Source organism: Myxocyprinus asiaticus, chromosome 38 (genome assembly GCF_019703515.2).
Source record: "Myxocyprinus asiaticus isolate MX2 ecotype Aquarium Trade chromosome 38, UBuf_Myxa_2, whole genome shotgun sequence".
NCBI classification, from domain to species: domain Eukaryota; kingdom Metazoa; phylum Chordata; class Actinopteri; order Cypriniformes; family Catostomidae; genus Myxocyprinus; species Myxocyprinus asiaticus.
Window position 1 is genome coordinate 24,478,035 of NC_059381.1, and position 10,759 is coordinate 24,488,793.

At 33.1% G+C, this 10,759-nt stretch overlaps 1 protein-coding gene and 1 non-coding gene across 2 annotated transcripts in view; one reads left to right on the forward strand and one right to left on the reverse strand.

The window, feature by feature from the left end:
- The window catches only part of LOC127429034 (hydroperoxide isomerase ALOXE3-like), a 29,520-nt gene extending 21,983 nt beyond the window's left edge, over positions 1 to 7,537 (reverse strand). The window contains exon 1 of the mRNA XM_051677774.1: positions 7,383 to 7,537. The gene's annotated coding sequence lies outside the window, so the exon portion shown is untranslated. The remainder of the gene's footprint in view (positions 1 to 7,382) is intronic.
- Positions 7,538 to 8,326: 789 nt separating this feature from the next.
- On the forward strand, positions 8,327 to 8,398 carry trnaw-cca (transfer RNA tryptophan (anticodon CCA)). The gene has a single exon. It is a non-coding gene; the product is annotated as a tRNA-Trp (tRNA).
- The last annotated feature ends 2,361 nt before the right edge of the window (positions 8,399 to 10,759 follow it).

The window sequence follows — 10,759 nt, forward strand, 5'->3', positions numbered from 1 at the left end:
AAACGCCTTGTTGATGAAAGAGGTCAACAGAGAATGGCCAGACTGTTTCGAGCTGACAGAAAGACTATGGTAACTCAGATAACCACTCTTTACAATTGTAGTGAGCAGAATAGCATCTTAGAATGCACACGTCGATCCTTGAGGTGGATGGGCAACAACAGCAGAAGACCACATCAGGCACTTTATTAGGACCACAGTGAGTGTATAAGTGAGTGTATATAAGTATACATTAAAAATATGAACATATTTAGTTAATAGCAAAGAACAGCATAGCTTTAAAGCCCGGTGCACACTGTACGATTCTGCCGTCTGAGACTAATTTCGGGAATCCTAAAGAATTTCTGTCGTCGTAGGGCAAAATCGGTAGTCTTACAACGTTTAGTGTGACATGTTTACCTACTGCCGATTAATAGCCTTTGTGATGATCTTTAGACTCCGACGAAGTTCTGGCAGTGCCAGAAATTTAGCATCGCAGCAATATAGTGTGACTGCTATTACGACGGCCAGATGAGATATTCCGCACCTCTCTTGTGCCCCAATTCACTTGGAAAGAAACCTGCTCCACGTTTGCACCAACATAGCAACATTTGTGCCCAGTTATCACTCTACTCAAGCTCTTTCAATGTTTTTTCTTCTTTTCTTTTTACATAAAATTAAAGAATTATTCCCTGAATTAAATAAAGGCAGAGCTTACAAAACAAAAATAAATAAATGATTGCATTTTCATAACACGTTTTTTTCTTTACATTTATCATGCATTTTTTTGTTACACAGGTTTACACCACTCCTATATATATATATATATATATATATATATATATATATATATATATATATATATATATATATATATATATATATATATATATATAAAGTTTGAACAATTTATATTTGTAAGTATTTATGGGACATGTTAATTCAAATCAGCAGACACAGTGAAATCTGTCATGTTTGTGCATTATCCATAGGGAATTTGCAAGCGCGATATAGCCTATTATCAGCCTATATGAATCTTCGAAATTTTGCGTGGCCTATAGGCAGGGTTGGGAGGGTTACTTTTTAAATGTATTCCACTACAGATTACAGAATACATGCTGTAAAATGTCATTTGTAACGTATTTCGTTAGATTACTCAAGGTCAATAACGTTTTCTAAATACTTTGGATTACTTCTTCAGCACTGGTAGATTTTTTTCACTTGTTTTTACTATAAAAACTCTGCCAGTACAGTAAGACAATATACACATTAAAAATACATTCTCTGAAAATCCTAAATATCTTATGCAGTGTTGTTTCTAAAACAAGATGAATCTAACTGATCTTGTTTACAGGATTTTTAGATATTTTTACAGGAAAACAATACAAAAATTATTATCAAGAACATGATTTTTGCCCTAATATCAAAGGTCTTAATAGAAAAAAGAAATAATGATCCAACGTGAATTTTCTTGATAAAAAATATGATCGTACCTGGTAACGTGCATGTAAAATGGCTAGAAATAGCATTTTAGCTTAGTGTAAAGCTGACAATTTACACAAGGTTTATTTCTATTTCTTCTGCTCCAGACTTAATTCAAACTTACTTCTGTGTCTGCTTGTATGAATGTAACACATCATAAGAAAGTGTTTCACCGCTGTTCAAATGCACTTTGGATCACATCATTTATATGTATAAATGTTTTCCATCTGAAAGGACTGAATATTAAATGGAACAAATCACATTAAAATGCAAAGTAATCTCTTCAGTAATCAAAATACTTTTTCAATGTAACTGTATTCTAAATACCAATGATTTAAATGTAGTGGAATACAGTTACTTATTTTAAATACGTATTCCTGTTACAGGTATTTCGTTACTCCCCAACTCTGCTTATATAGGTTACTAAACTAAAAGAGGAGAAAGACCTAGGCTACTATAGCCTGCCTTTTTTGTTTTCCCCAATGTGAACGGAGAAGTTTGTCATTTTTCGTTTGTCAAGTTTTGTCATATTTGTCATTAATATTTGTGGTAGCTCATTATTGCTGTAGTCTACCTCCCGCACTCACGTTCATTCTCAGCATCTGTAATTTTCTGTATTTGTGATCAGGCTGTCTTATTATATGCCTATTTGACAAAATCCATCTTTCTTTTTACATGTTAGCCTATGCTCATGATGGAGTGGTATTAGAACAACGGAAATTCTGATGTCCTGACTTTCAGAAAAAGAAAAAACAATGCTCCTCCGGCGCAGGCAAATCCCATAACGTGAGTCATGTTCACTGATCGGGACAATTGGGACCAGTGGTGGACTGGCCATTGGGAGAACCGGGACTTTTCCCGGTGGGCCGGACGAGGCCGAACGGCGAACCCCCACACCCCAAACCCTCTTTGAGCTCAACAACGTTTATGCCGTTTTTTATTTTTTTTATTTATAATCAAGGTTCCGATTTCTCTTCCAAGTCTGCCCCTGATTGTGACCACAGTCGGCTACGATGTGTAGCGTACAGTCTGACATAATGTCGCACAGTGTGCCAAGGCAATATCAATGCATTCCTATCGTACAGTATATGGCAAGCCAAATTCACTTTTATTAATTCGCAGGATATGAATTGTTGATTTCAACAATTCAATTTTCACTAGTTAGAATTCTAATTCTTGATATCAAGAATGTAATTTTCACTAATGGAAATGCCAATTGTTGATATCAATGATTACATTTCCACTAGTAAAAATGTGAATTCATGATATCAAAAAATGACATCATCACTCGCAGAAATCACATTCTTGATATCAAAAATGGGATTTCAACTAGTAAAAACCATAATTTTTTATATCTATAATTAAATTTTCACTAGTAGAGTTTCAAACCGTTATGTCATTCACTCTTATTCAAAACGCAATTATTGATATCAAAAATTAGTTTCTTACTAGTTGAAAGTCCAATTTCACATATCAACAATTCTTTTTTTACTAGTAAAAACAGAATTTTTGATATCAAGAATGTAATTTCTACTAGTGGAAATGCCAATTTTTTATATCAACACAACTGAATTCCAACTAATAAAAATGCTAATTTTTTATACCAGATATTCAGTTTTCACTAGTGACAATTTTAATTTCTGATATCTGTAATGTAATTGTTACTAGCAAGAAATTATTTTTAGATATCATTAATTACACTCCAAATTACTGATATCTGAAATCCATTTCTAGATATCAGAAATCCCAATTGTAACATGTTGAAATGCATTTACAGATATCAAGAATTACAATTTTACCTAGTGAAAATTAATTTCTTGATATCAGGAATTTATATTTTTACTAGTAACAATGTAATTGTTGATATCAAAAAATATATTTTTACTAGTAAGAAGTACATTCTTGATATCAAGAATTAGCATTTTAACTAGTGAAAATTGAATTGTTGATATCTGTAATTACCTTTGCGTAGTTTTGGTGCCTTTTTAACTTTTAATCACATGTAGGATATGAACAATTCAGTTTTCACTAGTTAAAATGTTAATTCTTGATATCAGGAATGTACTTTCTACTAGTGGAAATGCCAGTTGTTGACATCAATAATTACATTTCCACTGGTAAAAACGTGAATTCTTGATATCAACAATAACGTCATCACTCACGGAAATACATTCTTGATATCAGAAATGGAATTTCAACTAGTATAAACTATAATTCTTGATATCTGTTACTGAATTCTTACATGTAAAAAAGGAATTGTTACATGTTGAAATGTAATTTTTACTAGTTAAAATGGTCATTTCAGATATCATAAATTCCTTTTTAGATATGTGCATAATAATGAGGAGTGCTTACGAGTTCCTTATGAATATTTAAAAAAGAAAGGTATGGAACCTCGAAAGGGATACGTAAGCGGAAAAGAGAACCGCTAATTCATCTCCACAATCCGTTTCCTCTGTCGTTTATAAACCACATTTTTTTCATATCAACACCACAAGGTGTATATTATTTTTATATTTAATAACATTGTATGATTTTGTAATGTGTATCAAGATACGTCCATCTGCAGAGCCGCAGAGCCACAGCAGTCTCAAGACCAATGCAGTGTTAGCGCCATCTATAGTTTGGAGCATAATTTCTAACGTTTGTTTGCTTTTTTAGATTACAAATGTGCTGTTTTTACATCGATTTTGATTTGATTACTATCTAAAACATTTAATGGTAGCCTTTTCAACACTTTTCAATAAGGTTCCATGTGTTAACATTAGTTAATGCAGTAGGTTTCATGAATTAGCAAAGAACATTTTTTTAACAGCATTTATTAATGTTAATGTTAATGTTAATGTTAATGGATAAACCTTTGTTCTTTGTTAATTTATATTTTATGAACTAATGTTAACATTTACAACTTCTAATTTTAAAAATATATTAGTAAGTGTTGAAATGAACATTAACCAAGATTAACAAATGCTGTTACAGTATTGCTCATTGTTTTTCAAGTTAACAAATGTTAACAAATGAAACTTTACTGTACGGTGTTACCCATTTGACTATATTAGGCCTATATGTGATCATTTGATTTCTTTCCTGTTCAAAGATTTCTATAAAGTTACAAAGAGTACTTAAAAAAAGACAAAGAATGGGCATTTAATGTCATATGTATTTAATAAAATCAAATTCAAAATAAACACTCAATTACAAAGCCTAACAAAACATGTACATTGCAAAATAAAATAAAAAACAATTACATAATTGATAAGAAATTTAAATAATAATAAATTAAACTAAAATAATTATTTAAACAACAAAAGCTTGAGTGATTCAAAACCAAATCATTTTTTTAAAATACAATCGAACTGTTTCCAGAATAATATTCGTTATGAAATACATCTATACAGATCCAGTAGTTAGCAGATAAATGCTTAGCTTAATAAAGTAATTGTTTACCAAAAATGCTAGATTTAATAAAACTTTACATAGACAACAACATACCGTGCTCTCCGGCATGATTGTTCTGTCATTAGCTCCGCCCGTAACATCAGTCTGGAGACTGCGGGCCTGAAACTGCTGTGACTTAAGGCCGATTTATACTTCTGTGTCAAACCACGGCTCTGTGGTTCAGCTGATGGATACTATTGTGTCTAATGTATCTGTGTGCTCTTGATAAATGTATGAAAACGTGTTCCATCACTTTGCATAAAATCGTAGGCTAAATTAATGTTTGGGTATTAGGATGAACAAGGACAATCAGATGTAAAAATCTAATAAACTTGTGTGCCTGTGGGTGTAAAGAAGCCGTAAATATAATGGTTTTCACGTTTTACTTTTTACTTAACCTTTGAAAAAATACATTGGCTAAATCTTTTTATTTTTTATTTTTATTATTATTTTATGCACTTTAGTTTCAATTGTTATATATATATAATATCAGATGAAAGGGGCGTTGCAGTGCACATATGCAAATCTAATATTGTTTTTATTTTATTTTTTTAACAATGGACAAAAAAGAAACATTTAAATGAATTCTCATTTTCCATTTATGAAGCATAAAAATAAAACTTAATTACCCACATGGAATGTCTCCCTCCATTTTTTAACCTGCTACTATTGGCTCCAAAAGTGGATTCATGGAAAACCAGGTCTCATTAATATTCATAAAGTCATTACCATAGCTATTCTTACCTGTTAAAATTGTATTTCTAGATATCGATAATTATTTTTTTACTTATTAAAATCACATTTAAGATATCAGTAATTCTATTTTCATTAGTTTCAAAGGCTATTTTAGATATCAAGGCAATAATTGTTACAAATAGAGCTCCCTTTACTGATATCAATAATTACATTGTTACTAGTAAAATGTTAATTCTTGATATCAACAATTGAATTACAGCTAGTGAAAATGGTAATATTTGATATCAGTAATTGAATTTCAACATGTTACATTTGGTATTTCTGATATCTGGAAGTGGATTTCAGATATCAATAATTTGGAGTGTAATTAATGATATCTAACAAGACTTTCTTACTAGTAACAATTACATTACAGATATCAGAAATTAAAATTGTCACTAGTGAAAACCGACTTACTGATATAAAAAATGAGCATTTTTATTCGTTGGAATTCAATTGTAGATATCAAAAATTGGCATTTCCACTAGTAGAATTTACATTCTTGATATCAAAAATTCAATTTGTATTAGTAAGAAAAGAATTGTTGATATGTGAAATTGGACTTTCAACTAGTAAGAAACTAATTTTTGATATCAATAATTGCGTTTTGAATAAGATGACATATCGGTGTGAAACTTTACTATTGAAAATTCAATTATAGATATAAAAAATTATGGTTTTTACTAGTTGAAATCCTATTTTTGATATCAAGAATGTGATTTCCGTGAGTGACGACGTAATTTTTTTATATCAAGAATTCACATTTTTACTAGTGGAAATGTAATTATTGATATCAACAATTGGCATTTCCATTAGTGAAAATTACATTCTTGATATCAAGAATTAGAATTCTAACTAGTGAAAATTGAATCAACAATTCATATCCTGCAAATGAATAAAAGCTAAAACGGCTTGCCATAACAGTCTGACAAGCAACAGTCCTAAAGGACTTTAAAATTCCTACACTTTATAGCAGACTTTACACAGACTAGAAATCCATTCAGCTCATATTATGGGATGCTTTGGGGTTCACCAGGTCTGATCAATAAATAATAATAATTAAAAAAAATTATAATAAAATAAAAAATCCACTTTATGATTCCAGGTGCAACTATTAGTTGTTGAAGAGTTGTTATTTGTTTTCAACCTTTTAATGTAGGTATTTATAACTATATAAAATACATTACGTTAGTGTTTGCCTCTGTTAATATTTTTTTATCATTAAATTTAAACTTGTTTTAGTATTCAGTTCCTCCTTTGTGTATTTTCACGAGTCATCGTGATCTTTAGAATTTTCGTGGCCATTATTTGCACATTTTTGCATATGGAGCTGACAAAAACAGCATTCCGTATTTGAATTGTAAATACTATACAGCATTTGCACAAAACAAACAAAAAAAAAAAAAAAAACACAAACAAACAAAAAAACAATACCCGCCTTCCATGTAAAAAATAAATAAACAACAGTAACAGTGTAATTCACATTTCCCCAGACTTTTATAAAGTTTAAATAATGATTAAAGTCCTCAACAACGCAAATTAAATCGTATGTACTATTGCACAACGTAAACGCCAGAAACTATGTTATTCAATTACATAGCGTTGAAGAACACAGTGCTTTTTTGTTACTTATTAGGCTATTATTATCATTTAAAACTATGATCTGGCAGCAGTCACTCCCATTCGTGCACACGACACGCGCAGCAACGCAAAAATGAAAATAGATGGCAGGTACAGTTGCAATGACTTACCTTCCCTGTATTTCACCTGAAGACGTGAACAAAGCGCACTGACAGCTCTCAGTTTATCCTCACATGCACTTCCACTTAGCGTGTGTGAGAGCAGGCTTATTGCGCGCTCTTCCTGATAGCTTTTCTCATGTTTGAGGTGTTTGACGTTGCAGATCTAGAGTGGTGTGTGAAACGTGGTCTAGCTGTGAACAGTCGGAATTTACATTCACCATCTATCTGTGATGTTTTATGTTACAACTATTTACTTTACCATTGTTCCCTACGTTACACCGTGAAGGCGATCAACAAATAATCCTTTTTAAGATATATACTGTGTCTGATTGTTGTTGCACTGCAATTTTCCTCATGCAATTATTAAAAAATCTGACACTGATGTAATTTTACATTAAAAAATAATATGTGTGGTACACATATAATTATGTAGCTCTCATTTAAAAAGTGATTAAACTTCTTTCCAACGTTACATTTGCAAACGTGGTCGACCTCTACTGTGTTGATATAGACATTTTTTTTGTCTTTTGACCCAATGCTTATTAGGTATTTTCACTAAAATTATTTACACAATACCTCTTAAATACCCCTCCCTCAAATATTCGGGAAATTGAGACTAGATGAAGGGTAAATACGTGATGATAAACAGGTTAATTACCGAGAGCGAGAAAAAAAAAATCGGTCGTGATCACGAGATAAACAGGTAAATATTGGAAACGAACGGACGGATGTATGAATTTCATTACAACGCTGTTGAGAGGGTTATAGAAAGAGCATTCATTGCTCGTTAGAAAGACCAGAGCCGAGTTTATGATTAGTTGAGCTTCAGTAAGTATGCTTAAAAAAACTACAACAGATAAAAAAATTAATACAAGTATTTAATAAACCTCAAAACATGTATACACTATAGTGGTCACATCAACTAATACAAATTATGTCAGGATTATCCGTAAGACCTCGTGGCGCAACGGTAGCGCGTCTGACTCCAGATCAGAAGGTTGCGTGTTCAAATCACGTCGGGGTCAAACCAGGATTTTTTTTTCCCCCCACCAAATTATAAAATGGTAATTTGACACCTTTTTGTTGCAGATGAAAACTACTTATTATAAAGTAGACTGTGTTAAATATTTTTGTCTTTAATCTGGGTAATAATAAAATTATACAGAAAAAGGTTTTCTTGGAAATTACCATCAGTTTAATAAATATATGGTATCTCAAAAAGTCTCTGTAACAAAAGTATTAAATATAGCTGCAGGCAGTGATGACGGGCCCAAGCACAACAGGTCCATTTCCACCCGGTGGCTTTTGGAAAACAATGCAAGTTGGACACATGCATTTGGCATTATTCTAAACAATTTTACAAGATCCAAAATAGTCACATCCATGTGATAAGCCCCTAAGACTAAACATACTTCTCTATTTTGATCTAAATCACACATTGCACACAGAAAACATGAAACACTTTCTGTTTCCTATTTTTTTGGCCATTATTTTAATGCCTCACCATGGCAACACCGTTCCATATATCAGAATCTGTTCACAATATAGCATCTTCAATATCTTGGAATAATGTTATCTAAATGTGGTGAGTCTCATGAATCCCCAAGGAGGAGTATTTAAAATGGCAGACTTTCTGTTGGGCAGAGCTAATAAAACTATAATTATGAAAGTTGTCTGGCTTGAAAAGACTTGTGTAACAAGGTAATGGAACTTTATAAAGATGGAAAAGGATATAAAAAGATATCCAAAGCCTTGAAAATGCCAGTCAGTACTGTTCAATCACTTATTAAGAAGTGGAAAATTTGGGGATCTCTTGATATTAAGCCAAGGTCAGGTAGACCAAGAAAGATTTCAGCCACAACTGCCAGAAGAATTGTTCGGGATAAAAACCCACAGGTAACCTCAGGAGAAATACAGGCTGCTCTGGGAAAAGATGGTGTGGTTGTTTCAAGGAGCACAATACGACGATACTTGAACAAAAATAAGCTGCATGGTCGAGTTGCCAGAAAGAAGCCTTTACTGCACCAATGCCACAAAAAAGCCCGGTTACAATATGCCCGACAACACCTTGACACGCCTCCCAGCTTCTGGCACACTGTAATTTGGAGTGACGAGACCAAAATAGAGCTTTATGGTCACAACCATAAGCACTATGTTTGGAGAGGGGTCAACAAGGCCTATAGTGAAAAGAATACCATCCCCACTGTGAAGCATGGTGGTGGCTCACTGATGTTTTGGGGGGGTGTGATCTCTAAAGGCACGGGGAATCTTGTGAAAATTGATGGCAAGATGAATGCAGCATGTTATCAGAAAATACTGGCAGACAATTTGCATTCTTCTGCACGAAAGCTGCACATGGGACGCTCTTGGACATTCCAGCACGACAATGACCTGAAGCACAAGGCCAAGTTGACCCTCCAGTGGTTACAGCAGAAAAAGGTGAAGGTTCTGGAGTGGCCATCACAGTCTCCTGACCTTAATATCATCGAGCCACTCCGGGGAGATCTCAAACGTGTGGTTCATGCAAGACAACCAAAGACTTTGCATGACCTGGAGGCATTTTGCCAAGAAGAATGGGCAGCTATACCACCTGCAAGAATTTGGGGCCTCATAGACAACTATTACAAAAGACTGCAAGCTGTCATTGATGCTAAAGGGGGCAATACACAGTATTAAGAACTAAGGGTATGTAGACTTTTGAACAGGGGTCATTTAATTTTTTTCTTTGTTGCCATGTTTTGTTTTATGATTGTGCCATTCTGATATAACCTACAGTTGAATATGAATCCCATAAGAAATAAATGTGTTTTGCCTGCTCACTCATGTTTTCTTTAAAAATGGTACATATATTATCAATTCTCCAAGGGTATGCAAACTTTTGAGCACAACTGTATGTACCAATTTTGGTGACTCTAGGTGAAAATAGGGTTGCAACAGAGACCCCATTACATGCCCATTTTAAAGGAGGTGCTACAGAGTCCCCCCTACACAGCCATGTGTGAACTTTTGCCCAGTCCTAATGGACTCTGATGTGTGCAAAAATTCATGAAATTTTAAGCATGCCAAGTGCCTAAAAAACACCCAAATACAGGAAGAAATGAATAATAACAATTAATGCGTTGCCATGGCAACAGTATTTAAGATATCAAATATTCCTTTACAATTTTACATCAGCAGTATCTTGATATTATTCTAAAGAATTTTGGAGCAATTCATGTAAACACAAGATGGCTTTTTCAAAGTCTGGTAAAAGTGCCATACGTCCTGCTGCCAGTTGGTGGTGCTATGAACGTGACCCATAATAGCTGCATCAATCTGATCAGCCCCCATTGCAAAACATACAGCTGAATTTTCATCAAAATCATACAATGCACACAGAAGATATA